The sequence below is a fragment of the Phoxinus phoxinus genome (genome assembly GCF_949152265.1).
Source record: "Phoxinus phoxinus genome assembly, chromosome: 1".
Classification (NCBI taxonomy): Eukaryota; Metazoa; Chordata; class Actinopteri; order Cypriniformes; family Leuciscidae; genus Phoxinus; species Phoxinus phoxinus.
The window spans coordinates 23,980,630-24,008,536 of record NC_136876.1 but is presented as its reverse complement, the minus strand read 5'-3'; the positions used below and the strand labels follow the sequence as shown (position 1 = coordinate 24,008,536).

Genomic DNA, 27,907 nt, shown 5'->3' with positions numbered 1-27,907 from the left:
AAACTTAAAACTTTTCAGAGCATGAGATGGTGTGAGTGAATAAAATCTGATGATGAGACAAGTTATTCAGTCATTTAGACAATAAGAAGGCACTATCAAATGTATGGTAAACAAATATAGTAAACAATGCAGCTAAATTATTTTAAAATATTTTTTCAAATTGAAATTATATTTTGTTTAAACCTTCAAATGCCAAAATATTAATAAAGGGGCAAGAAAATAAAATGTATTCCTTTTGTACTTGATACAAATACTTTTAAGTCCAACCCCTTTTATAATCAAGTAAAACTGAAATTATATCCTAGTGGATGTAAGAGTTGGTCTAACCTGGTTCCATTTTAGTTAGTGATTTCCCTAACTTGACTAACCTGGCCTGAAAGCATTGAACCATTTCTAAGACAGACAGCTTTACTTTAACATAATCATTCACTGCATAACAACAACTTTGTCAATAAAATAGCCTATAAAAAGGATCCCTAATTAGAACACTGACATAAACACATGCATTTGATACATAAAGCAGGTTCACAGTGTGACAGGACACTGGGCCGATCTGGATAAACTGGATTTAACCCTTTTCTGTGAGTTGACCTGATTGCCATTTAAATCTTCCCTCTCCTACACACACACACATACACCCTCGCACACGCACACCTTGTTGAGGTTCCTGAGTTTATGTCAGGATACTGACTTCAAAGACCATCTGGTCAGGCTACTGTTCCCAGGAATTTATACTGGAAAACAACTCACCATGACCTGGAACATCGACAGAACATTTAGAAAACAAACACTCACAAAACAGATTATTACACTAGTAAATGCCTATTTAAGCGAATCTCCAAAGAGCAACAATGAGATGCCGGGTATCTGAAACAAACAACATCTACTATATTCAGAATGAAGATTGTCATGAAATATGATGATATCTTATCATAAAATTATAAACAGTTATGGTTGTCACAATATTATGTTCTGTCTTGTCTGCACCTGTTCTCGTTATTCCCTGATGAGTTCATCTTCCTCCACCAGTGCCAAGTTAGTTCCCTCATTTCCTGTGTATTTATACTCCCAGTTCTAGTCAGTCCCTTGTCGGTTCTCGTTGATGTTTTAAATGGTTGTTTCTGTCCTGCCTGAGTTTGATCAGTAAAGACTGTGTTTCACCTTCGTCGTGACTCGTAAGCTTCCCACAACTACCACAACGTTACAGAAGAACCGACCGCTCAAAAAACGAGAAAGAAGATGGACTCACCACCAGCGATACGTGTCCTCCTCCCGGAGAACAGGAAGTATCTGGGATACTTGGCCTGGTTGCTCCGGAATGGCAACCTCTCCTTCATTGCCAGCGAGCTTGAGGTACCCACAGAGGAGCTGGAGAACATCAAAGCCCCGGAGTCGACGCATGCGGGTCAGTCCATCTCAGACCCAGGAGCGGACCTGATAGACCTGTGGTCCACGGATCCAATTCCCAAGTCCCCACCCTCGCGTCTTCATCTACCTCGCCGATCCCGTCCGAAAATCTTCTGTATCCTTGCCTGAATTCCTAGTCCCGTCTTCATCGCTGGTCACGGCCAGTCTCCTGGATCCGTCGGCACCACTGGTGTGGTCCATCTCCTCGGCTCTGCCCTCGCCTCAAGCTTCCCCTCCACCAGCTTGGCGTGAGGCAGAGTCCCCGACTGCACCTCGGGCCTCCAGGCCCATATCTCCACCTCGGCCTGTCAGCCCGTCGCCATAGCCTCGGCTCACCACTCCCTCATCGCCTCCGCTTCCATCTGCCCGGAAACTCAGCTGGGCTCCCTCGTCACTCCAGGTTGGCCTCCGGCGGTCCACCATGCTTCCAGCTTTCACCATGGACCGGCAGCGCCTACACCCTGCACCCCTACGGCGTCATCGAGCTTCTCCCTGCCTCCAACCTCCCCGTTGGCCACATCGTCAACTCTCCGGGGCTTCCGAGTCCACATCGCCGCCTCAGTCCCGCGAGGCAGCAGCGCCACACTTCCAGACCATCGGAGTCGCCCTGGTCCGTCGGCTTCTCTGTTCCACCACCACTCACCATGGTTCTGCCTCCGCCGATCGGCCCAGGGTTCTGCCCGTCCCCTCTGTCAGGACTCCTCCCTGGTTCCTCCCACCTTCAGCTCCACCATGGTCAGCAACTCCACCGACTCCTCCTCATCAGCATCCGTCACCAGCTCCACGCCCTCCACCAAAGCCTCCGCCTCATTACTACCTCCTGTAAGGTTTTAGGCTTGTTCGACTTGAACCAGCACTGCACAGACCGATCGGTGAATGACATCAAAGAACCGTGAGAGCAAATCGAGAATAGATGTCTCCTTATGCTTTTGAATCACTATCGCGGTACTTTGATGTCATAAACCGATCGGTCTGTGCAGCGGCGGTTCAAGTCGAACAAGCCTTTCGTCATCACAGAACGCGCCTTTCCGAAGGGTGGGCGTAATGTCACAATTATGTTCTGTCTTGTCTGCACTTGTTCTCGTTAGTCCCTGATTAGTTCATCTTCCTCCACCTGTGCCAAGTTAGTTCCCTCATTTCATCCTGTGTATTTACACTCCCAGTTCTGTTCAGTCGCTTGTTGGTTCTCGTTAATGTTTTACGTGGTTGTATCTGTCCTGCCTGAGTTTGATCAGTAAAGACTGTTTCACCTTCACTTTCGTCGTGTGCTTTCCACAACTACCACAACGTTACAATGGTAGATTAGATTAAAAAAAAAATATAGTTTAGTGTATGTGTGTATAAGCCAGTGGTGAGGCTACATAAGTGACACTATCCCTCTCAGATTGATCACTTTTTTGTGAGAAAGGAGAAAAAAAACTTCAAACATGACAATAATAATCGTTTAAATACATGATTTTAGCAGATGTCACTCACGAAACAGCGGGTACATGGCCGGTGGTCAAGCATAAAAAACAAAAGTTTTATTCAAATTATGAATTGATTATATCGACCAAAGTGTGCAAAGAGTGGTACCTTTATAATCAATAAAAAGCTGTCACTCATCTTAGTTTATCTCACAGTGACTGTCTGACTTGCATAATGTCTACACTTTGTTATAATTTGTGAGCATACAGACCTCACTTTAAAATGACTGGCCTCGCCACTGGTGCAAGCTCTGTTTGACTGTGACAGAATGGAAAATTTGGCTCCTTTTCAATTCATGAGCTGGAATTTGTATTGACCCACAGCATGTTGATGGATTCTGAATTGGAACCTGTTTTCAGATAAAACAAATAATTCCATAACTATGCCCTATTAATTCTCCATGTTTAATTTCTTGTTATGGAGAACACACTTTATGATTAGATATTATTAGAAATATTTCTAAAATTCTAAAGACCCCCTGTGGTGAAAATCTAAGAAAATCTTAAATACGCCTTAAGGCAAACCATGCACAAATTCATAACAAAATTGCTGAGTATTTTCTCCTTAAAACTGCAGTGAAAAAAAGACGCGGTTTGAAATCGCTGGTGTTTCTGACATCACAAACTACCTTGTCACGTCACGTGTCACGAGAGAAGCAGGCTTTGGCATATCATTAACTGCTCTAAAGCAGGGGAGTCTCAAGAGAAGCCAGGTACATTTTCTATTAATATGAAAAACCGGGTATGCATTTAGCAATATAGCCGGTGAATTATGTATATGATAATGATATTACAAGGTTATGATGAACTATATGCCTGTCTCCACTGACGTTCTAAGATGTTCAAAGCATTTAAGTATACTGATTTTTAGAAGGCATGGCTTGTGTAACATTAGCAACAGATTATAATATGTATAGCGACACATAAAATACATTACCATTCATACTGGATGAAAGATGACTGGCAATCAATCATATATCATTTCTTAGAATTTCTTCATTTCAGATCATTTTAATTCTTCTAGCTTCAAAATCAAATTCAGCATCCTGATACTGTAGCGGCGTCAATTGAAATTCTATTTTAATTCAGGAAATGAAAAGGAATTTAAAAGAAATTGGTGTTAAATGAAATGATTCATTTAATAAAGAAATTCATTTCTGTACGGTGCACATCCCTGACGAGAAGGGGGTACCGAATTCTTTTGGTTTTCCCGTTGTCACCTGAAATGAACTTCATTAGAAGAGGAATGAGAACAGTACCAACAAGCGCATGAGTGATTTGTGCACGAGCGAGTGTGTAGTGCCACAAGAGAGGGAGGGAGCAGTGAGTTAATCTTCTTATATAACCAAAAAGCAGAGGGGCCAACGACACACACAAACACACACACCCTCTAGAAACACAGAGAGACAGCTGAGGTTCTGGTGCTAAAAGACTGTCCAACCCTTTTAACATGTGCATATATAAATGAACACTTTTTTTTTTCCGTCCTCAGGACATGAATGTTGAAAATAATTTTTGGAGCAGGTTGTATTTATTTTTGTTTTTGTGCATGCATTTGTGTGTTTTGAGTAGAAATTAGTCATGATGGTCACCTAATTGACTAGTCAGTTACAGTAGGTGATTATTATAACCCATGTATGCCTACTCAAAATGCACACACATGCACACACAAAAAAAGTTTCAATATATTTTTTATGAATGTTTTGATATGGTAGAAGTTAAACTTTAATATGCTGACAGTATTACAAAGCAACATTTGATCGTCGTCATATTTCTAAATCAATCAGCCACTGCATGCCTATCTCAATTCAACAGCATTTAGGCTACCCGCAAAGAAACATAATCAGGACTCAGGAGAGAATAAATGTCTTTATGAGAGGAATGTAAGTGAATAGGAATCAATATCTATTTATTAATCTTTTTCCATTTTTACCCATCTCGTATATAAAGAGGGTTTACTGTTCAATGCTGCATGCTTGTGCACACTGACGCATTTATACTTTTATAATTACACACACACACACACACACACACACACACACACACACACACACACACACACACACACACACACACAAGCTTTCATTTCTATCCTTGTGAGGACATTCCATAGGCGTAATGGTTTTTATACTGTACAAACTGTATATTCTATCCCCTTACACTGCCCCTATCCCTAAACCCAACCATCACAGGAGACATTCTGCATTTTTACATTTTCAAAAATATATAATTTAGTATGTTTATTAACCCATTCCCCTCATGGGGACCGCTGACTGGTCCCCACAATGGAGGTGATCTCAGGTTTTACTATCCTTGTGGGGACATTATGGTTCCCACAATGTAATGTATACCAAGTACACACACACACACACACACACACACACACAAGGGTGTTTTGCTATCTTTGTGAGGACATTCCATAGGCGTAATGGTTTTTATACTGTACAAACTGTATATTCTATCCCCTTACACTGCCCCTATCCCTAAACCCAACCATCACAGGAGACATTCTGCATTTTTACATTTTCCAAAAAATATAATTTAGTATGTTTATTAACCCGTTCCCCTCATGGGGACCGCTGGCTGGTCCCCACAATGGAGGTGATTTCAGGTTTTACTATCCTTGTGGGGACATTTGGTTCCCACAATGTAATATAAACAAAAGCACACACACACACACACACACACACACACACACACACACACACACACACACACACACACACACACACACACACACACACACACACACACACACACACACACACACACACACACACACACACACACACACACACACACACACACACACACACACACACACACACACACACACACACACACACACACACACACACACACACACACACACACACACACACACACACACACACACACACACACACACACACACACACACACACACACACACACACACACACACACACACACACACACACACACACACACACACACACACACACACACACACACACACACACACACACACACACACACACACACACACACACACACACACACACACACACACACACACACACACACACACACACACACACACACACACACACACACACACACACACACACACACACACACACACACACACACACACACACACACACACACACACACACACACACACACAATCACTTTGGAAAGGGCTGGTTCACAAGGGCCCCATCTCCTCATAGATGTCATTTTCACAGCCTATTGAATTTCAATAAAGCTCTTTGGTAGACCAGGTTTGCAAAACAACTTGAAAACACACAATCATGCTACAAACAAGCAAGATAGGGGAAAAAACTATTTTCCTCTCCTTGGTTATTCAGTGTGAAGAGGTTACATGGACAGCAAACCACAGTCTGAAATACACTCCAATCCCTTGTTTATCAAAAAGGAAACGCTTCTTTTTCCAAGAGATCTTACCTACACATTTTCAATCATTCAAGTTCACTAAAGCCTTTGATTATACATTTTAAAGTCGGTATGAAATTAAAATCCACACTTTCTATTTTCTACATGAATATTATAAACCTTATTGTGAACAGTTCATAATGTCATAACTGGACCAAAGCATAAGCGGAGGGCAATATTCTTTCTGAACGCCTTTCTCTGCTTGCTCAATCCGCTCAGGGCCGCACGCTCAATCCAGAAAATTCTTAGTGAGTAGGGAAATAAGCAATAGGTCTAAGGTTATGGAGTTATAATATTGCTTTAATGAAGTTGTGAACTATAGCCTAAATGCACAGTAAACATCAAAGTTAAGGAGCGAAGAATGAGAAGAAATTGAAAGGGAAATTGAAAGCGTTTTTTGCTTATGGATAAAACTAAGTTTGAAATACCTGGCTATACTGTTAACTAACATCCTGACGTCCACACCGATGAGAGTGCCGTTTAGATGAATATGCACGCTTTCCTCTCAATAACAAAATAAACATACAACAAAAATAACAGCGGTGAGAAAGCAGCAGTTAAGAAACCATCTGATCACAGTGATGTTGATATGTTTGCATGACATCTGCAAAAAAGTCACGTCACATATTTATAGCCAACTAAGCACTGCTTTAAAGCCACAAATATCATAATTGTTATCTAGGCCTACTGTAATAGAGAATTGATTCAAGAAATCCATTACAAATAGAACGATGTAAAGTGCATGAGTGGAGCGTTTGCTCTAAATGATGCCTCAAACTCTAATAGATGTGACACTGTTTCACAGAAACTAGCTGAACTTCTGAGACATAATGAAACTGCACGAGTCAGCAATGATTCAATATACTGGCGTTTGATAACTGACAGACTTTGATGAACAATCTTTTACTGTCTGCATAAAAACCATAATAGGATTAGCCCAAAATAATGTGAATATATTAGCAAATATTTGTCCTATTGTGACCACACACACACACACACACACACACACACACACACACACACACACACACACACACACACACACACACACACACACACACACACACACACACACACACACACACACGCACACGCACACGCACACGCACACGCACACACACACACACACACACACGCACACACACACACACACACACACAGACCTTTTAGGTGACTTTCAGGTGCACTGAAAAAGGGCCCATAGGACGTGATAGTAACAAAGGCCCATAGGTTACAAATCCTGTCGAACTTTACTTGCTTATACAAATAGGCCAACAAGGACCTTCAAGATTATCCTTTAAGTCTTTACTCTCTCTCTCTCTCTCTCTCTCTCTCTCACACACACACACATGTGCGTGACAGTGTGGTAACAAGGACCTGTGAGGTTGAAGTGCCAGAGAGGAAGCAGCGCTAACAGAGAAAGACCTAATTAATACTAATGAACAATGCTGTCTGGTTTCTTGCCTGGGAGCCCTGAACACACGGCAACTCCAGAATAATCCTAAGCAGAGGTAAACACACTCTCAATGAATGCTCTGTATTTTATGCACTCTGCAACTCATTTGTCTTGATAGAGTGGAGAGAGCTCACATTAAATACACATTTCTTATAACTCGTTTTTAGTTTTATATTATTTCATACAGGGTAAAGCATTTTTGCCCCCAGTCAGATCCAAACAGTGGTCCATAGACCAACTTATATATATATATATATATATATATATATATATATATATATATATATATATATATATATATATATATATATATATTAGGGCTGTCAAAAGATTAATCGTGATTAATCGCATCCAAAATAAAAGTTTGTGTTTACATAATATATGTGTGTGTACTGTGTGTAATTATTTAGATATATATATAAAAAAACACACAATCATGTATATATTTAAGAAAAATTGGTTATATTTATATATAAAATATGTATATATAATATAAATTATATAAATCTATATACAGTATATAAATGCAATTATTTCTTAAATATATACATGAATGTGTGTGTATTTATACACAATAATTATACACAGTACACACACATATATTATGTAAACACAAACTTTTATTTTGGATGCGATTAATCACGATTAATATTTTGACAGCCCTAATATATATTAGTACACTGTAAAAAAAAAAAAAAAAACTTGCAGCCTTAAATTTAAGTCAACTTGTATGCTTAAGTCATTTCAATTCAAATTAATGAATATTGTATGTTGTATCTTGTTAAATAGTGAACAATATGTCAGTTTCAGCATCTCATAGATGAGCTCGACTACATACTTGATCTGTGTTTTATGAATTAATACAAAAATAAATAAAGGTAAATGGAAAACAAATCTTACTTGTTATTAATGAGTATTTACTAAAAAGTTCAAATACAGAAGATGTATCTAGTAAATGTCTGAAGTGAAAGTGATCTGTCAGGCCTTGGGTGTCTGAACTCAGTTCTTATTGTTTCTGTCTGTCGTACTGTTGATAATGCCTTGTTGTAACTTGCCCTGGTGGTTGATACTACAATCCTATTTTAGTCTATAAAAAATAATTTTTGCTTTAGCTAATGGTAACAAACATGCAGGTGAATGTTGTAATTACGTTGATTACGTCCATGTTAATCGAACCCATCATCCATGTAACAGTGACTGGGTTAAATATACAGTAGTAGCACAGGTTATTCTGATTACAATATTTAAGAGTGAAAACTCAACATTCTGACAAGGAATAATGTGTGCTCATTCAACAGAGTGAAATCAATAAAACTCATGCTATTTTAAAAATCCAACTAAGAATTACAACAAAACAGTTTCCTGTTTTCAAACACAAACAGGCACACAAACTTGTAAACACCGATACAAAGATTAAAAACACTCACCACTGGTTATTCAGGTTTATCTGAAAGCTCTAGTCGAGTTTCACAGGAACATAATATGGAGTGTCCATTCAGAATTTAATCTGGTGTGAAATTAGTAAAAATATATATCATATAGAATATCAAGCACACATACATAAAAAATAAACATACCCAAATTATTTTAAGCCAACATACATGCAGCATGGTTCTTCAGGTTTGACTGAGCACAAGTGAATCTAGACAGCACTTTCACGGACAGCTTAATCTGGGTTCATTTAAAATCCATCTAAATACTGTCTGTTTTCAACACACAACATGTGGGCATTAAACACACACACACGCACACACACACACGCACGCACAAGCACACACACGCACGCACGCTAATCTCCATCTCTTTACTGTGCATAAGGCACTTCAATGATGTGGTGTCATTCCGATCAGAAAAGAACTACGTCAAAATGCCATTTCAAAACAACTAATAAAAGAAAGAAAAATATTAAAGTATCGTCCACAGTGAGGTTTCAAACTTTAAAGGGATAGCTCAAAAAATTCTGTCATTAACTCTCCATCATTTCGTCCCAAATCTATATGAAGTTTGAATGTTTTAAAGCATTTATTTTTGGTTTGCATTTTAAAAGTTATTCAGAATAAGAATTCAATTCAGAATGCAGGATAAGTAGCCTTCAAGTAATGTTGCCTTTGTGAGACAATAACAACAGCTCCTTTGTCTTGATGTAACTTTGCATTCTGAATGCCTGTTATTTCTGACCCCTGCATCTTTTAACCCCCTGAAGCTCCCGCTGTGGAGGATGAAGCCCTCAGAGAGAACACACTGCAGGAATGATCACATCTGAATGGAGATATGTAACTTATATGCACCCACACTGATGAAGTCAGGAAGTGAGATAAAACTGATTTGAATCCAACAGAAGCACTTGAGACTGATTTATAATCATAATAGGACTAAAAGAAGCACCATAGAACTATTCTTATAGAGGTTGCTATACCCTTCCGTTGTGTGCCTTTTCTGCAGACGTGCATCCCTCCTCCACAGAAACACAAACACCTGCATCATCTCATAAAGAAATATACCACTTTTTTACACAAAGATCATAAATGCTGTTAATCTTTGGGTAGAGAGCAAATCGATTTAATTCAAGGATTCGAAGGTTTAGGTTTTTCATTTGATTCAAGAGCGATTTTTGCGAATTCAGAAGGATTCGATTTGAGAAAATTCACAATGAGATTCAAGGCGATTCGATTATTGATTAAGTCAGGGTGTGAAATACACAGCGACTCTCATGGGGTCAGAGAGTGAGGCCCAAAAGAAACCCCTTTGTTCATTGTTAGATGATAGTTCATATGCTGCATCACGTTATTAAATAGCCTATACAAATTGGTAGACATTTGAATCAAAATTTAAACCAAGATTTAAAATGGCTTTAAAAGTATTTTTAGTTCATGTTTACTATGTGTTAATGGGCTAGACACCCTTATTACAGTTTTCCAGATGCATTAAATATACAATCCTTCCAATGGATAGACTACCCTATATCTGGCACTTTCCCAACTAATCCTAAACTTTTCTTCACAGAATAGTAAAAAAAAGCCCTCTTTTTTCTCAACGGAACAGGGGCGGCATTTTAGACACTTACATTATGCTTCGATGCAATAAATGCACGTCCTTGAATAAGCATGGTTTTACTTCAACATCTCAGGTAATGACAATAGTATATGACCCATTTCAGGTGTAGCCAAAATTACAATTTAAAATCAGTATTGAGCTATAGAAATGTATCTTCATACTTACAAGTAAAGCTTAATTTTGCGGGATTCTATCTATTTCCATGATTTTATCAGTGGTTTTACTAGAGAGAATAGTGCTATTGTGAGAGAGCGGTCATCTTCTCAATGAGATAGCAGTGGCCGTCCTGAGGAGATATCAAACATGGGCTGCGTCCGAAAACTGATAAATGATGCCTTCGGAGGACGCATTTCAAGGTAGGAAGGCACCAAGGCACGTCCGAAACCAATGTCAGCTTCACTTCCTGTCTCCTGAGATACCTTCATCTGATGGATTTTTTAAGGCATAGATGTTTCCTTAACTGTCTTTAATATCCCACAATCAAGTGTTTTCCATTCTGTGACATTTGAGCTAAAAAATAAAGATGGCGTCTGAAAGTTGCGGTTGCTGGTCAGTTTGTGTGCAAATTTTATGTAATTTCTAGCGAGAAATTACTATTGTAGCTATTAAATATTCGCTTAGTTTTAGACCACTTAGATCATTAAAAAGTTACGCTACCTCAGAAGTCTGTTTCGTGAGGTAGCTACCATAATACATAAACGCTGCCTGCAAAGTCAAGGCAGCGAGGCAACAAACCAGCTCCCTAAGTTTTCGGATCCAGCCATAGGCTGCTGAAAATCATGCTAGGGACAAAGCCATACAACGTCTTCATTCATTTGTGCATGTCATAATTTATCACGATGCATTGAGAAAACGAGTGAATAGTTACACCCCTAATAAATACACACTAAAATAATCTAAAAATGATGATCTAATGGTCTAAATGATCTGTGTCACACTAGGTCTTTGCAGGTCAAGAAACTGAAAGTGAATATCTATAGCCCACAGTGAATCTTACTTCATTATGGACATGTGACTGTTCTTCGTTTGGTTTCGATACATGATCAGTTTTTTTCTTTACACTTTCACAATTTCACAATCACAATTTTTGTCAATGAACTTTAACCTTTAACAGTTTGTGATGTACCAGAGGTCAAATAGCTGCATCCTCAGTTACCCACACTGTCTCTCATGGTAACCGGATCACATCTTCTCACACACACACACACACACACACACACACACACACACACACACACACACACACGCACACGCACACGCGCACACGCACACGCACACGCACACTTCAGATTATTGGGTCAAAACGATCCAAACAGGTTTTACTGTGACATACTTTAAGTACAGCTAGGTTGTCTGCTTATTTTTTAATGTTTTAGTAATGCCAGTCACTGTGTCAAATAAATAACGAACGGCACCAGCATTAGATCAAACCACATTCGTGTCAACACACCCGGAGCAGATTAGGACTAATCCTGCGGAAATGTGTCCATCAATGGAACAGCGCTCTTAAATACATGATGGTCACCTACAAAAAGCAAAACTAACAGGGTCTTGCTCACACGTTTGTACATAATATATATTTAAATAAAAATATAATTTAAATATATTTATATTAATATACAGTATATGCATAGATAAATATTTAATATATAAAAACATACAAAATATTAAAGTATTATATATGCTAGTTTCACTCGTTCACTTGTTTTCTCAATGCATCGGTGATAAATTATGACATACTTATATTAATATATATGTTGTCAGATACATTATTTGTAAAATCTTGGAGTGCTTAGTGACGTACTGCACATGACCTGGTCATTGATTTGACTGTTATGATGCCAAAGAGCAGAGGTTAATTTGACTGGGCAAACGATGCGAGACTATTGTGACAACAAAGGCAGGTGAATCAACGTTTACATCAGTCACATGATTTCCCTAACACAGATTAGCTTCTAAAGTATTAGCTTCGCCTACAATAAGTGTAGCCAGGTAATCTCAGCTAATGCACCCAACACTCAGGACAGGCTAGCATTAGCAGAATTAACGGTCTGTTCGGCATTATTTGTTTGTGTGCTGCAGTTAGAGAAAGTGCTAGAGAAGTGTATACTGTGGCACATCTTCACTTTTCTCAACGGCTCTCCACTGTTATAGTGTAAACAGCAAGACTAGTTGCTATGACGTCCAAATGAATCAATTGCATGACCTGTTTGGTCCACTGGAGCATACACACATACAACAAGGGCCACTGACAACTAGTCAGACCTCTTTTTTATGTGTGTCTGTGTGTACAACATACAATTTAGAGTACCAATATATAGTATACACACAACTCACCTCCACACCCCCACACACTAGAAGATAATTCACCATATTACCTGAGAAATGTATATTGAACTTTTTACATATATGTCCTATTCACTGTCACCCTAATGTCACATAAACACATTCACTCCTTTATAGGGAATAAATAATATAAGTAATCAAAAATTCAAACAAAAAACAAGTAAAAATGGACTCCACTCCACAGCTCTTCTGAAAGCACAAGGTCAGCTGTAATCAGAACTGAGGACAGGGACAACAGAGTGAAAACTGTTAGAGCAAACAAACCGCAAACTGTCCTAGTGTCCCTATATAACACCACTAATGTACTAATGTCTAGTCAGATTCAGCACTGCAAATTAACCATTTTCTGAGTCAATAAAAGCAATATATATATAAATATATATAAATAACTGTTTTACTGTATTTTTTAAGTCTTCTTTTAAAAACTTCTTTTTTTTTTTTTGCAGACTCCACACATTTGAACAGTAGTTAGTATTGTAATTTAAGCATTTTCAAAATGCATTTATATTAATTTGTGTGAGGTTTACTGCTTGGAACAACAAAAACATATTTTTAAGGGATTTAAGATATATTTTCAAAAACATTTGAAAAAGCTAAATCTTTGTCACATTGTTCAGACACAAACATTCAACTTCTCCCTTTACATAACTATGCTTATGATCAAATTATGATGCAACATATTTGGGATTTTTATGAATAACATTTTCACCAGTGGTCTTGAACATTTGGATACCACTTCTTCTATGGTATACACACAAACAAGCAAGACAAATTAGGTCCTCTCAGTTCCCCATTCCCCCCATATTGTGCCAAGACTTAGAGAGCATTACATTTTTAATTGGTGCAGTGATACTCAATGTATTAAGGAAAGTTACACAGAAGCCCATTTGAAATATTTATCTATAGAATCAGGTGCACTCATATACATACATGTAAACTCACACACACACACACACACACACACACACACACACACACACACACACACACACACACACACACACACACACACACACACACACACACACACACACACACACACACACACACACACACACACACACACACACACACACACACACACACACACACACACACACACACACACACACACACACGTTTTGTGCATCCATATCATTCTCTAGTCCTCATCGCTGAAAAACAGCTTCAATTCTTCTTTTGGCGTGAGATATGAGATACTTTACTGTGATAAATCATTGATGTTTGATGCCGCAGGCACTCGTTACTCCTTCTCATGCCTTAACATTAATTTTTAATTCACACTTTTAATCTAAATAAGAGAGATCACAGAGACCACCTCTCAAGCCAGAGTTTGTTCCTTCTTCCAGCCTATCACAATCTGTGCAGGAGGATGTCAGTGTGAGAGAGCTGATTGGTTGAGCTGCACAGTCACCAGTACCAACAAAGAATTGATTGGCTGCTGCCGCACAGGACAGAACTCTAGTGTTGACCTGTTTACAGCAAGCCAAAAGAGAGAGATAACGAAAGAGACAGAGAGAAAGAGAGGGAGGGGGAGAATATGTAGAGGCAGATTAAACAAAATGCATTTTATGAGCTTGGGGTAAGAGGACTAAAAGAGCCCTTAAGCGGACCACGTGCATACATATAATCAAAGGAAAGTTGATGCATTTCAAAACATCATGTGCTTCTGGTGTTGCTGTAGTTATACTATAATAGCATCCAATCCAAACGGAGAAGCAAATGGCACTCCGCACAATGCGAGATTTGATTGTAGATCACTTCGTACTTCGTAGCATAATTTTGTGATTTCTATTTCTATTTTTGGGGGGAGTTTGCAGATATAAAATTTCACGGCCCACAGTTACTGATTTATGGGGCATATTACGCATCTAATAAATAATAGACCTAGATTTGAAGTGAATGCACCAGCTAGCTAGGGCTACTAGCATTAGCAAAGCCAAGCACCTAGCACAACAAGCTACACTAGGAATGTGACTACAAATTAAGTACCGGTAAGCTTTAAAAAGTCATTCTTTTTTTGTCTGCATATTAAATGCATTTCAAAACATCTTCAAAACAGTTCAAAAAAGTTTAAATCTCCTCAATGAAACTTTTTCCCGGTCCCTGAGCACAGCACACGCTCTCATCAGAAAACATTTTTAATCTCTGTAAGTGGGGCGTTAAATTAGCCATGAGGTGATTCTGTCAAGACTGTGGCTGGTTATATCATACATGTTTTACACGGCATCATATTAGAGTATTTGTACTAACTAACCATTCATTACCATTCAACTTTAATGCACTGAGGCCTAGACTGTTTCGTTTTGTAAGTCATCTAATGGGAGAAGAAGACCTAAAAAAGGAGAGGAGAGAAGAGATCATTAGAAGAGCATTACAATCAATCTGCATAACTGCCTGCTGATGTCTGTTGGCAGATTAGAAGACCAGCAACACGTCTGGGCAGCTAGTGCTAATCACAAAAGCTTATGGATCATGTACCGCTTTCATTATTATCCTCAGCGCTGCTGTAAGATTGTCTTGCGTTAAGTTAATCTCTTGAAGGACTTCCACAATCCCTTGGTCCAAACGGCAAACGCCATGACCTTTATTAGATGTTTGTGACTCCAGGAAACACAAAACAGAATGTGTTGTTTAATTTAATTGTTTAAAACCATTTGTTTATTTAAATTGCATTTAGAATATATTTAATTGCAAATTAAGTTAAATGTGTGAAAAGTTCACAATAAGGTTTTGTGCACAAATATGTATACAAGGTTAGTGAATGGAACATCAGCACTTCTCTCAGACGCTCACTATCCTTAGCCCTCATTCTTCAACGATGATATTTATTTCTCTAACAAAAACGTACTATGGTATTATCATGACTTTCTTTGAGGTACCCAAGAATACATGGTCCAAGAATACAGTAAACATACAGTAAAGTTCAGCCCCTTCTATTGAACTGGAGGTTATTTCAGCAACCTACTACATTCAACACCTTCGGCATTAACTGAAATGCCTAAAATCAGTGTCAGATCTCAATGGGGAACATAAAAGTTGCTTATATAAAAGATATCCTATAATATACAGTATTGTAAGCCCCTTTTTTTCAATATAATGAATGAGGACTGGGGCTGTGAATGTCAAATGTCATAGAAGTCATATTATAGCTGTGTGAGGTACCGACTGAGATTCACACTCTGCAGTAGTTCATGAGCAATGTCCTATTAATGAACGGGATCTTTTCAATGAATAGTTGATCCGGTTCACAAAACACTGAATAAACCGTTTGTCTAAATGACTCTTTTATGTCTGAATGATTTTATGTTTTCGAACCCAGATTATTGTGAATAACAACTTTTTGGTTTCTCTCTATCACACACACACAAATTGTTGTTGATATATGATAATTATGTTAAGCTCAGAGCTGACAGCTTAATGGAGTGTTTTTACCTTTTTAATACTCTCAGATGAATAACTAAACATCTGTCTCTCGCTGTCTTGCGTTCTCTCTTTCTATGTGCTGAAGGGGCACTGCTAGTAAGCTTGTAATAGGCTTAAGCAGGACAGAAACACTGTCCTCTCTGCTCTCACACTGTAGCTTTATGGCCAGCCTCTCTATCAGTGATTTATTCTCAGAGAGAGAGAGAGGAGAGAGAGAGAGAGAGAGAGAGAGAGAGAGAGAGAGAGAGAGAGAGAGAGAGAGAGAGAGAGAGAGAGAGAGAGAGAGAGAGAGAGAGAGAGAGCATGGTGGACAGTGAGCAGTCAGTAGAGATTTACTCATTCAAGTCAACTGGAACAGATCTAAAATGTTGGCCACATGCACACTGATGCATACAGAGGCGGAAACTAAACGAGCAAATAAAAGTGTGCTGACGGACAGACAGAAAGGCAGACAGATAGATATTAAATTAAAAGTAACTGCATTAGGTCATCTGCATTTTAGTTGTACTGACTGCTCTATGAACCTGATAGTCAGATTATCTAATTAGGACTCTGCCCTGAACTTAGACATCAGTCGCCCCTCCCCCAGCGTCTCACAAACAATTCCTAAAAACGCTTGTTTCACAACCATGACATTGAAATGAGCTTTAAAATATAGGCACAGAACGAACAATATAAATTACTAATAAATATTCAACCAAGCGATAAAAGTAGGTATATCACATGTACTGAGTTCATATTCATACAAATACCCAGGCCACATTTAAATCCAGTTGATTCACCTATACTAGTATACTGTAGATCTCTAAAATGCACGCAGTCCACTCCACATCCCTATTCTGGCCAGTCAAAACTTAGTTTCACTTCACTGATTCAGGTTGGTCTTCATTCAGTCAGTCAATGGTTTTTTCCCTGTGGGAAGCTCCCAGGAGGTCTCCGGCTCTTTAGTCTTCTGAACATCAATGTCACAGTAATGTCACTCGTCCTCTGCACTTTCTCTTTGAGGGTGAACGAATGAATTTTTAAATATATTATTTTACAAACACTATACTGCTCAAAAGTTCGGGGTCAGTACTTTTATTCAGGATGCATTAGATCAGTTAAGACATTTATAATGTTACAAAAGATTTCTATCTCAAATAAATGCTGTTCTTTTGAACTTTCTATTCATCAAAGATTCCTGAACAAATATCACAGTTTCCACAAAAATATTAAGCAGCACAACTGTCTTCAACACTGATAATAATCAGAAATGTTTCTGGAGCACCAAATCATCATATCAGAATGATTTCTGAAGGATCATGAAGACACGAGTAATTATGCTGAAAATTCAGCTTTGACATCACAGGAATAAATTACACTGAATTTTTAAAAATTATATTTCACAATATTACTGATTTGCTGTATTTCTGATCAAATAAATGTGAGCATAAAAGGCTTCTTTCAAAAACATTATTACCAACCTCATATTTTTGAACCGTAGTGTATGACATTCCTACATTTCAGCACGTCTATATTTTTTTCTGTTCCTAAAGTACTTTTATTTACTGTTGCTTATTAAAAGAGAAAATAAAAGATATTCCAGGAACATGTTGGTGGTCTAAAATGAATTAAAACTTTGCCTTTAGACTTTGCCTTTCCAAAAAATTAAAAAATCCTTCAGATTTTCAGATGATTCACTTATACTCAGGATAAAAGGCAGGTAATTATTGAATTCAATTATGTCTATATTTAGGTATGAATTGCCTGTGTGAGTTTGTGAACAGCAAGAGCAAAAAAATAAATAATCAGAGGACATTTATGGAGTGGACAGAACCAGTCAATAATAATTCATCAAACTCTGTGGGGCTTGACAAACGTATTGACAACAGGAATGGCTCGAACACCTTTTATCGGTAACTAAAGTCAGTCACATTCTCAAACTCGCAGCAACAATGAGCAGCACCTGTAACCAGAGTGACTGATAATGATAGTATAGGCTAAATATCAAGACATCTTTAAAAATGTGCTTTTCCTTTAGCATTACAGACTAAATCTGTTGCTTTCGTCCTGTTATATATTATGTCGAAACTCAGTTTTGCAATAGTTTATTTTTTATTTTTTTTACCTTAAACAAGACAATAATTTAAATAGTTGACATAATAATGTACACTCTAAAAATAAAGGTTCTTCATCGGCATCTATGGTTCCATGAAGAACCTTTAACATGATCCATGGAACATTTTCATTCCACAAGAGTTTCTTTATTGTGAAAAATATTCTTAGATTTTTTAAATATTCTTCTGACTAAAAAAAAAAAAAAAAAAAGGTTATATTAAGACCTGTTCACGGGTTCTTTGGGGGAACCAAAAATGGTTCTTATATGGCATCACTGTGTAAACCACTGAACATTTTACTATACGTTTACTCCCCATACGCTGTGGCTACTTCTGATAGGTCGCTGAACTGATGAGTGTATAGGGCTGACTAAAGAGGCATGAGCATCAGAACTAAAGATCAAAGACTTTTCTCTTTTACAAAAAGCACCAGTTCATTGGGAGTGACTGCTAACAGGCGCACATTAACCACAGCAGTCTCTCTCTTTCTCATCTGATGCTCTGTTATCTTTCTGTCTACCCGAGCGCTGGATGGCAGTCAAGGTCAGTTAGCAGATCGTGAAAAACCCAAAACAAACAGATAATGTGTAAAGAAAGTCGAGGAAGACTCCAGCAAAGTAGCGCAGAGATAGCTCAAACAGAAAGCGAAAGCGCATAAAAGAGCTAGTTAAATATAGATTTAGAGGAAACTAAAAAGTAGAACAAACTCTTGCAATGCTCTGATGTTGCTCAATTGTAAATATATTCTGTTTAGCTGTTCTCAGAGATTTCAAGAGCTTACAGTCTAGTTGGTGCACTTTGAATTCATTTAATATACACCACAAAGTTTCTTGTAAAGCTGCTGAGTGTAACTGCACAAACCCAGCACTAGTTTCAGAATGGACAAGGATTGAGGAAACCGCTCCATCACTCACTAAATTTCCCTTACTTTCGTTTCCTCAAACTCTCTGAATTGATTAATGTAGGGTTTAAAACAACACAAGTGCTCTGCGAACATGCATATGCACACCACATAGCCAAAAGGATGTGGGCACAAACATCTAAATAATGAGTTTGGCCAGCCCATCTGAATCTTAGTGCTACAGGATACACTGGCTCGCTTCCAAATTTGTGGCAACAGTTTGTGGACGGCCTTTTTCTGTTCGCAAGACAGTGTCTCTGTGCACAAAGCAAGGTCAGTAAAGAAATGATTTACTGAGTTTGATGAGAAGAACTTGACATGGACTGGAACTTTGCCTGATGTAAACCAGATCTCATCACCTAACTGGTGCCTTGTCCTTACCGATGGCCGTGAATGGGAGCAAATACCACCAGTAATTATAAAATATAGTGGAAAGTCGTCTCAAAAAAGTGGCAGCCCTTTGAAAGGACTATTTTAAATTAAATATCAAATAAAACACCACACATATGATTCCGTTAACAATTATTTTAGCGTTTAAACATGTAGGGGGATAATGCACTTCCACTGTCACATGACAAGATCATTTCAATAACAAATATATTTAAAGCAAATCTTGAAAATGTTGTGCCATAACTAATTACTAAACACCAATACTAGACAAGCACAAATGTGGTAAGATCATCCATCGTTCAAATGTTTGGGGTCAGTAAGAATTTTAGTTTTCTTCGGAAAGAAATTATATTATTATATTATACTCTATTCATCAAAAAAATATCTGGGTTTGACAATAATATTGTTTCAATAAGAATAGTAACATTGACAATAATATGAAATGTTTCTTGAGCAACAAATCAGCGTATTAGAATGATTTCTGAAGGATCATGCGACACTGAAGACTAGAGTAGCCTAATGATTTGATCACAGGAATAAATTACACTGTCAAATATATTCAATAGAAAAGTTCAAATGTAATTATTATATTTCACACTATTACTGCAGTTTTAGCAGTCAAATGAACAGACAATCATTAACTATACAGTTTGATTCACTAAAATGAGCCGGCTCATAAGAGTCTTTAGAACATCATTTGATTCTGGTTATTGTAAATCCCACAACATAATCAATAGGCACACATTCCACAGGCTTCACAACAACGGTCATCCCGAAAGCTGGAATACAGAATAGGTAGCTTGGAAAAGTTGTAACTGAGTTAGGGTCTGGCAAAGCTCCATAGACAATTCATTTCCACAGGGGGTCACCAATGGACGTCGCTCAAATGGCTCTGGGCGCAATTGGATAGATCTAAAACCAATCAGAGCGACGGAGAAACATCTGAGACTCTCAGCAATTTACCGTTTGCAAAACCCCGCCCTCGAACGGTTCTCGTCCAATCCTAGCTCAGCAACTGTAAGGAGAAGGACCTCCGTCAAACATTGCGATTTCAGCAAGATAGTGAAACGATGCGTCTATGGCAGTGAGGTCTGCACGGGCTTAAAACTTAAGCCCGAACCCGGCCCGTACCCGAAATAATTTAACCTGACCCGACCCGAACATTACGGTTATATTTTAAGCCCGACCCGAGGTCCGTTTCTCACCTTTTTTTTTTCCTTTTTTTTTTTTCATATGCTGTATTTTATGATTGCTTGCAACTATAATTAAAAAAATAGGCTACATGTAGCCTACTAACACCGTACGGCACTGCGGCCCCCTCATCAGTCAGCAAACAAGAGAAAAAAAGAGAAAAAGCACGGACTTACTAATTACGAAACTTTACGACTGAAATAGCGCGCACGGGAGCACATGCGCAAAACAGTTTTGTAAAATGATATATGATCAAATAAAAATGATTGATATATAATTTTACAAAACTGTTTTGTGCATGTGCTCCCGTGCGCTATTCTGTCTATACTTTCTGTCGTGCACTGGAGGATATGTCTGCTTCATTACTCTAAAAACAATCACTTAATGACGGGCGTAGTAACAATAACTAAGGGGCGTGGCTTTTGGGAACGGTCAATTCTCTGTTTGTGTTTTTCAGGAAGATGTAGCAATGGCTTCTGACGACTTTGCCGTTTTTGTAAATGACAATTTTAAATCGCTTGAAACAGACGCGATAGCTGATTCGAACGAGTGATGTTCCACGGCGGCATCCATCTTTGTAATGTACAAAATCTGCGTGACCGTCGCTGCTCTGTCGTCATCGTGTAAAGCCCGTCCCAACGTTTCTGATTGGTGCCGCGATTTCGACGGATTGGAAATGGGTTTCAATGGGCTCTTTGCCAGACCCACTTGCAGAGCAAATCTAAATTTGCCTGAAGTGGTCGGGGTTTTCCCAGGCTACAGAATAGGATTAATTGGCCTTGTATCAAGGAAACCTAGAGTAACATTTCGCTCATTTGGCAGTGATATCTCCTGCAGGTTTATTTAAAGCCGACAGTGATTGAATTTTTTTTGAAAAGCTGTAATGAAGCATATGGTTGCCTTTATGAATTTCATTATTATCGAATACAATAAGCTTAACTTTCTTTGTGTATCACGACATAAGTACATGACCACTGATGTTGGTTAAAAAGATCCTAACCATTAAACAAGACAAATGTGCTGATCTTGCTGCACAGAACTTTGATTCGCTCTCATATTTCCAGGTGCTCTTTAAAGAAGATATTTCCAAGAAAATACACAAATGTGTAACCAAATAAAAAAAACACAACTCTGCCCTCTACTTCGGTTTACAGACCTTCTGTCACCTCTCTCTGCCTTTCTATCTTTTCCTTTTCTCTAAGTACACAGTGTGCTGGTCAACACGTTGAACTTTCCCTGTACAGCAATCCCATCCCAGTCAACTCTCTCAAACGCTGTGCGTCGACTCAGACAAGAGGGCATCAACCGCACAAACTTTGGCAGCAGGTCAAACTAGGTTGTGTAGTCCAGGTAAACAAACGTACTGTGTGCCAACAAGGTTAAATGTCCAAATGCACCTCAAGTTCAATTATTTATGAAATATAATATTTCAACAGACCTGGGGTTCACCAGAGTTTCACCTCTAATCCCACACCAGATCCTCTACATTCCTGATTTCTCATAGTCAGGGTTGGCCAAACAATTTCGCTAAACGGGCATTTCACACTCACTTCCAGTGGTGGGAAGAGACGCAAACTAAGAGAGCGAGAAAGAGATCTGCCCCTTTTTTCTACAAGTAGACAAAAAGCAAAACAAACACAATTTTCTAGCACGATAGAGATAATTATACAGTATGTAAATGTAAGTGTGAGAATTAGCAAGTAGAAACAATTACGAAAATACATTAAACATTTAAATAACACATTTGTACCCTTAGTGTACCTTACTGACAAGAAACCAAATGGTTCAGCCTTAACCATATACAGATTTTTTTGTTGCAAACACCCACCAATTTGTGTGTTTACTCTTTGTTGTCAGGACAGGCCAGCTGTTTCAAAGCTTGTGTGGTCTTTAGTAATCACCTCAAGTGTTAAATTACTGCCAACTGAAAACGCATCTTTAAGTACAGCTAGTACAACGTAAGATCAATGAATGACTGCACTGGTCAAGTACATAAACACTCAGCTTAAGCGGCTCTTAAATGCTCATCAAGTGCCATATTTCTCCAGCTTGAAATGCAAAACTTCATAATCCTCCTCCAGTGGAGCTGATACAGAACATGGGACTCAATGTAAAACAAAGGCACACTTCAGACTTAGTAAAAAAAAACTTGGCTAAAAATCTAATCTAATCAATTTACGACATCACAGCCAGTTACACTATAGTGACATTTTTACCAAACGTGGATGTATTATCCATTTCCAGAAGGGAGTGCTTTATTGCAACAAAAATGTGACTGAGCAGACAGACTGTTTCTTGTCATTTATTAATATACACTCAGGAATGGTAAATCATGTATCAAATATTTTCCCTTTTCGTCCTTCCCGGTCTTCATATAATGATTCATATCTAATGGATAGCCTATTTCTGGCTAATGGCATTGGTAATTACTAATCATACTTGCATTAAATCATTTGACAGCAAACATCATTTTCATTGTTCACATTGCATGACAACAGAAGACAATGTTAAAGTATGTTTGTCAGTTTAGCAATAAAATATTGATTTGAAAGTCCAAATGATTCTTGGAATGCACAAAAAAAAAACTGACTTGTTACTGTGGCTATTTGATGAGTCGTCATCAATCATTTGCTAAACTAGGTACAGCTTACCAATAATCTGCCTGCAAATAACCTGTTGGCCAGGTACTAAATAAAGGCCACAATTAAAGAACACTTTTCAATCACATTATGGACAGTTGAATTTGATTATAATGTCCATTCGCAACTGAAAATGTTCAAAATCAAAATAAATTGTCATTTGCTATTGCGATTCCATGTGAGTGATCACATCATCATCAGAGAAGAGAAGAGAAGAGAAGAGAAGAGAAGAGAAGAGAAGAGAAGAGAAGAGAAGAGAAGAGAAGAGAAGAGAAGAGGAGAGAAGAGATTGGAAGGAACAGGGATGAATTGCAGACCTGGCCAATGGGGCCAGGACTCCGGGGGCCCCAGGGCTTTAAGGCAGCACAATAGTTTGGTACAGAAAACCCATCAACAATGAAATCAAAAGTTTCATTGAATATTAGTTGAATGACAACATGACACAATCACATGGGGAACACGTGGCAGGATCACATGACTAACACAGGGAATCAGTGGAAAACATGACTGAAATGAAACATGAACCAAGACGTGATATACGGGTCCTACAGCCTTTTAAAACGAGACTCTTGAACTATGAAGGCTCCCTGGCAATCCTGGTACTGCTATACGGGCCTTAAATGAATGCCCACAGACCTCTTATAGGACTATTGTCCAATCCTGTTTTAAGGCCAATTCAAACCGCACAGACAAACGGCAACAAACAACACGTTTGTTTGGTTTTGTGAGATCAGTGTGTTTTCACCCGACTGAACATCAGCGTCACTCAGTGTTTTTCGGTGTCGGGGCAGTGTGAACATGACAGTTATTTTTCATTAAATTCTAGATTCTAACTTGTTTATTGGTCGTTTGTCTGTGCGGTGTGAATTGGCATTTAAATTAGAAGCACACACTTTGCTCACTCGCGCGATCAGCTTGTGATCCTTGCCTCTGCATGTCCTGTGGAACACAGCAGGCACAGGTATGCTTTATTTTCACATTTGTGGACATTATAACAAAACATTTTGCGGTCAGATGATTACAGCATTTCACAAGATTTGTAATGATGACACGTTTGTAAACCTGTTTTCACAGAAACTTCAGCTTTTCGCCCAAAAAAGCAAGTGCAGAAATTAAGACAAGTGTTATTTTTCCTTTCCAGTAGTGAAAGTAAAATAATATAATATAGGTAGACTACTTATTATGAAATATAGATTTTTAATTTACATTTATTTGATCTATCTGTCTTATAGGGATAATAATAACAACATTGTTATTATTATTATTACTTATATTACAAATAAAAAAAAAGAGGTTTGAGTCCACTTTTAAAGTCCAGGCACAAGTCAGTGTAAAGACTTTTTACTGTTACATTTGGAACATGAATGTAGGTGCACCGAATTGACGCATTTAACTTTAAAATGTACAAAAATATTCTGATATAAAATCAGGAGTGTACTAAAACATACTCTATAGATCTCTCTAGGCCCATTTTGTTGGGTCATTTTTTTAGAAGAGTCAATATAGGCGGGGAAAAAATTATAATGACGGGGTGGTGGGCCGGCACACTGGTCTTTCTTTTCCTTCTTTCTTTCTTTCTTTCTTTCTTTCTTTCTTTCTTTCTTTCTTTCTTTCTTTCTTTCTTTCTTTCTTTCTTTCATGTATTATAACTTCAAGGAAGATGCGGGCAGTTATAATAATTAGTACTTTTTCCAATACCTTGCTTTAACACGAAGAAAGGAAAGCTTTAAAAAGTAGTTCAAATAAATACGTATTTAATTCAATCACAGCCTTTTAGCGCTAAACCATCTATTTTAGTTCATTTGACAGAAACTTTGCAAAAGCAACATTAGAGATATACAAATATTTTAAATTCATTATGAATCTGTGGCTGGATTTAATGGCTCAGAGTGAGAACAGTTTGAATATTCATGATCATCATAACTTCCACTCTCTACAGTTAAATGGAAAGAACTGAAAAAATGGGGGGTCTGTGGGGAGGGGCTCTTGGAGATATTTGGCCCTGGGGCCTTTGCAGGTCAAAATCCATGTCTGGGGAGGAGAGGTTATTTTGATTAAAAATGACATGGGCACATTAATTTGTTATTAATCTTTTTACTGATGCGCACGGATAGGCCTAAATCATTTATAATAAATACTGCAATATTAAAATAATGGTTGATTGGCCATTTTTACATTTACAGAAGAGTAGCCTACTGTATTTTAAGTACTCAGAAGTACTCTGGTCATTTTCAACATGCTCTTAAATGAAGCTTGACTTTAAGCTTTCGCTCTTAATAATCCTGCCACACATTCACACAAAAAAAAAATGTCCACAATACATTATAGATTTTTACCGTTTAATAAAAAACTATATGCTACAGGTACAGGGTTTATATAATGCTCTAGTAGCGTCTATAAAGCTGACAGATGCATCATGCATAACTATATCGTGTTCTGTACACTTTAAGAGCATATTAAAACGCAATGTGTTCACAAACATTAACAAAAATACAATAAACGCACATGTGTAACATAGCCTAGCTACTACAGCCGGTGTGAATGTACAAAAGCGCACGCACGCGTGCACACACACACTTTCACTGCTGAACGGAAACTAAACAAATTGCATGATGGGAGATAAAAAAAATCTGCTGTGGAAGATTATATCAAAGGGGAAAACAAAGAGCATGGCTTCAACTTTCTCACAAGGGTAACGGTCGTGTGTCAGGAACTAATAAATTATTTTTTAATAAAGATTTACATTTACATGTTGACAAACTGCGCTATGATTAAAAAACACCCAATACCCTTCACATAACGGTTAAAACTCATCTAAATGCGAGTAGTAGCCTACTACATACGCACGACTTGTAATCGACTTGCCTGACTCATTGCCAAATGAATGCGACACCTCAAAACGAAAGGACAGTTCACAATTCGGCAAGATGTATGGCTTTAATAACACAATTGCTTTCTTTATTGAAATCTCCAGTGACAACCACAATGTCGGCTATCATGCATGCCTATCATGCATGGCGACAGACCTGTCTCGGTGTTTTAATCATTAACTCTTCGTAACGTAATTAACTTTCACCCACAGAAACCCAATTGGCTCTTCAACCACGAGCCCAAAATAAGTATTGCTTACAGACCAGCGCTCAAGTTCTCCCCTCATAACGGTAGGCTACATTCAACAGCCTGGTGAAAACTTTCTCCCGGAGCGTTTAATAAATGTCAGAATTCTCTTCACATGCGAACTGGTCGAACGCGCAGAATTATGGAGCCGCATTCTCTGGAAGCCGCTCGACTTTGGAATGGAGCTGGAAATGTGAGCTGGACTGTCCAGATTTGACAGGCGTGCTGGAGGGGGGCTGGACTCTCAGCCTGGTGATCCGATAAAAAAACAGGGTGCAAGAGCTAGGGGCTTGCGAAACACCGGTGCCAGACGCGCACTGTCTAAACGGGAACCTTTTAAATTAGATTCTTTCAGACATGTCATGTATCTCAGAATCAACAAGAGCAACGTAAACAGCTTTAATTCAGCGTGAAAAGTGCAGCACAGTGAATCCTCAACGGGATCAACCGTGGATTTGTTTATAAACAAATATGCTGTTAAAACAACAACATTTGACATCGACAAACAACATTTAAGACGTACTGAATTCGCACAAATGCATGAAACGTACCTCGGCAGGTCTTCTAAATCCGCTGTCGTTTCGCATAAAAGTACAGCAAAGCTCCAGTTAGCGCCTATGACCCAGAAAGGCAACCTTTCTGCCCCGTCTATCTCAACCAGCACTGGGTTATGCAGTTTTTCATGTGCTTCTTCTACCCCTCCTCTCACTCTCTCGCTCTCTTTGGCGATGTCCGAATCGTGAACGAGTCGTTCGTTTGAGTCGAATCGCATCAATGAATCGGCTGAACCGTTTAACAAGATCTCTCTGAGCGATTCTTTAATGTATTGGACTGAATAGCTCAAATCACCGGACTGAGAACCGTCTCTTTCGGCCACTTCCGATTCGTAATGAACAACATTAGCCTACATGAGTGAGCTCATAGCAAGAGCATTGGGACCGAGAAGAATAGAAATATGTTTATGATTTGAATGACATTTA

General features: G+C 38.4%; 1 protein-coding gene across 6 annotated transcripts in view; it reads right to left on the bottom strand.

Moving 5' to 3' along the window:
* stat5a (signal transducer and activator of transcription 5a) overlaps positions 1-27,697 on the bottom strand; it is an 82,558-nt gene extending 54,861 nt beyond the window's left edge. For 2 of the 6 annotated variants that reach the window (XR_013799090.1, XM_079624021.1), the window contains exon 1: positions 27,479-27,697. The gene's annotated coding sequence lies outside the window, so the exon portion shown is untranslated. Of the gene's footprint in view, positions 1-26,940; positions 27,004-27,478 lie in introns of those variants that run through there. The other 4 variants (XM_079624022.1, XM_079624020.1, XM_079624023.1 and 1 more) reach the window with 4 other exon arrangements.
* Between the last annotated feature and the right edge of the window lie 210 nt (positions 27,698-27,907).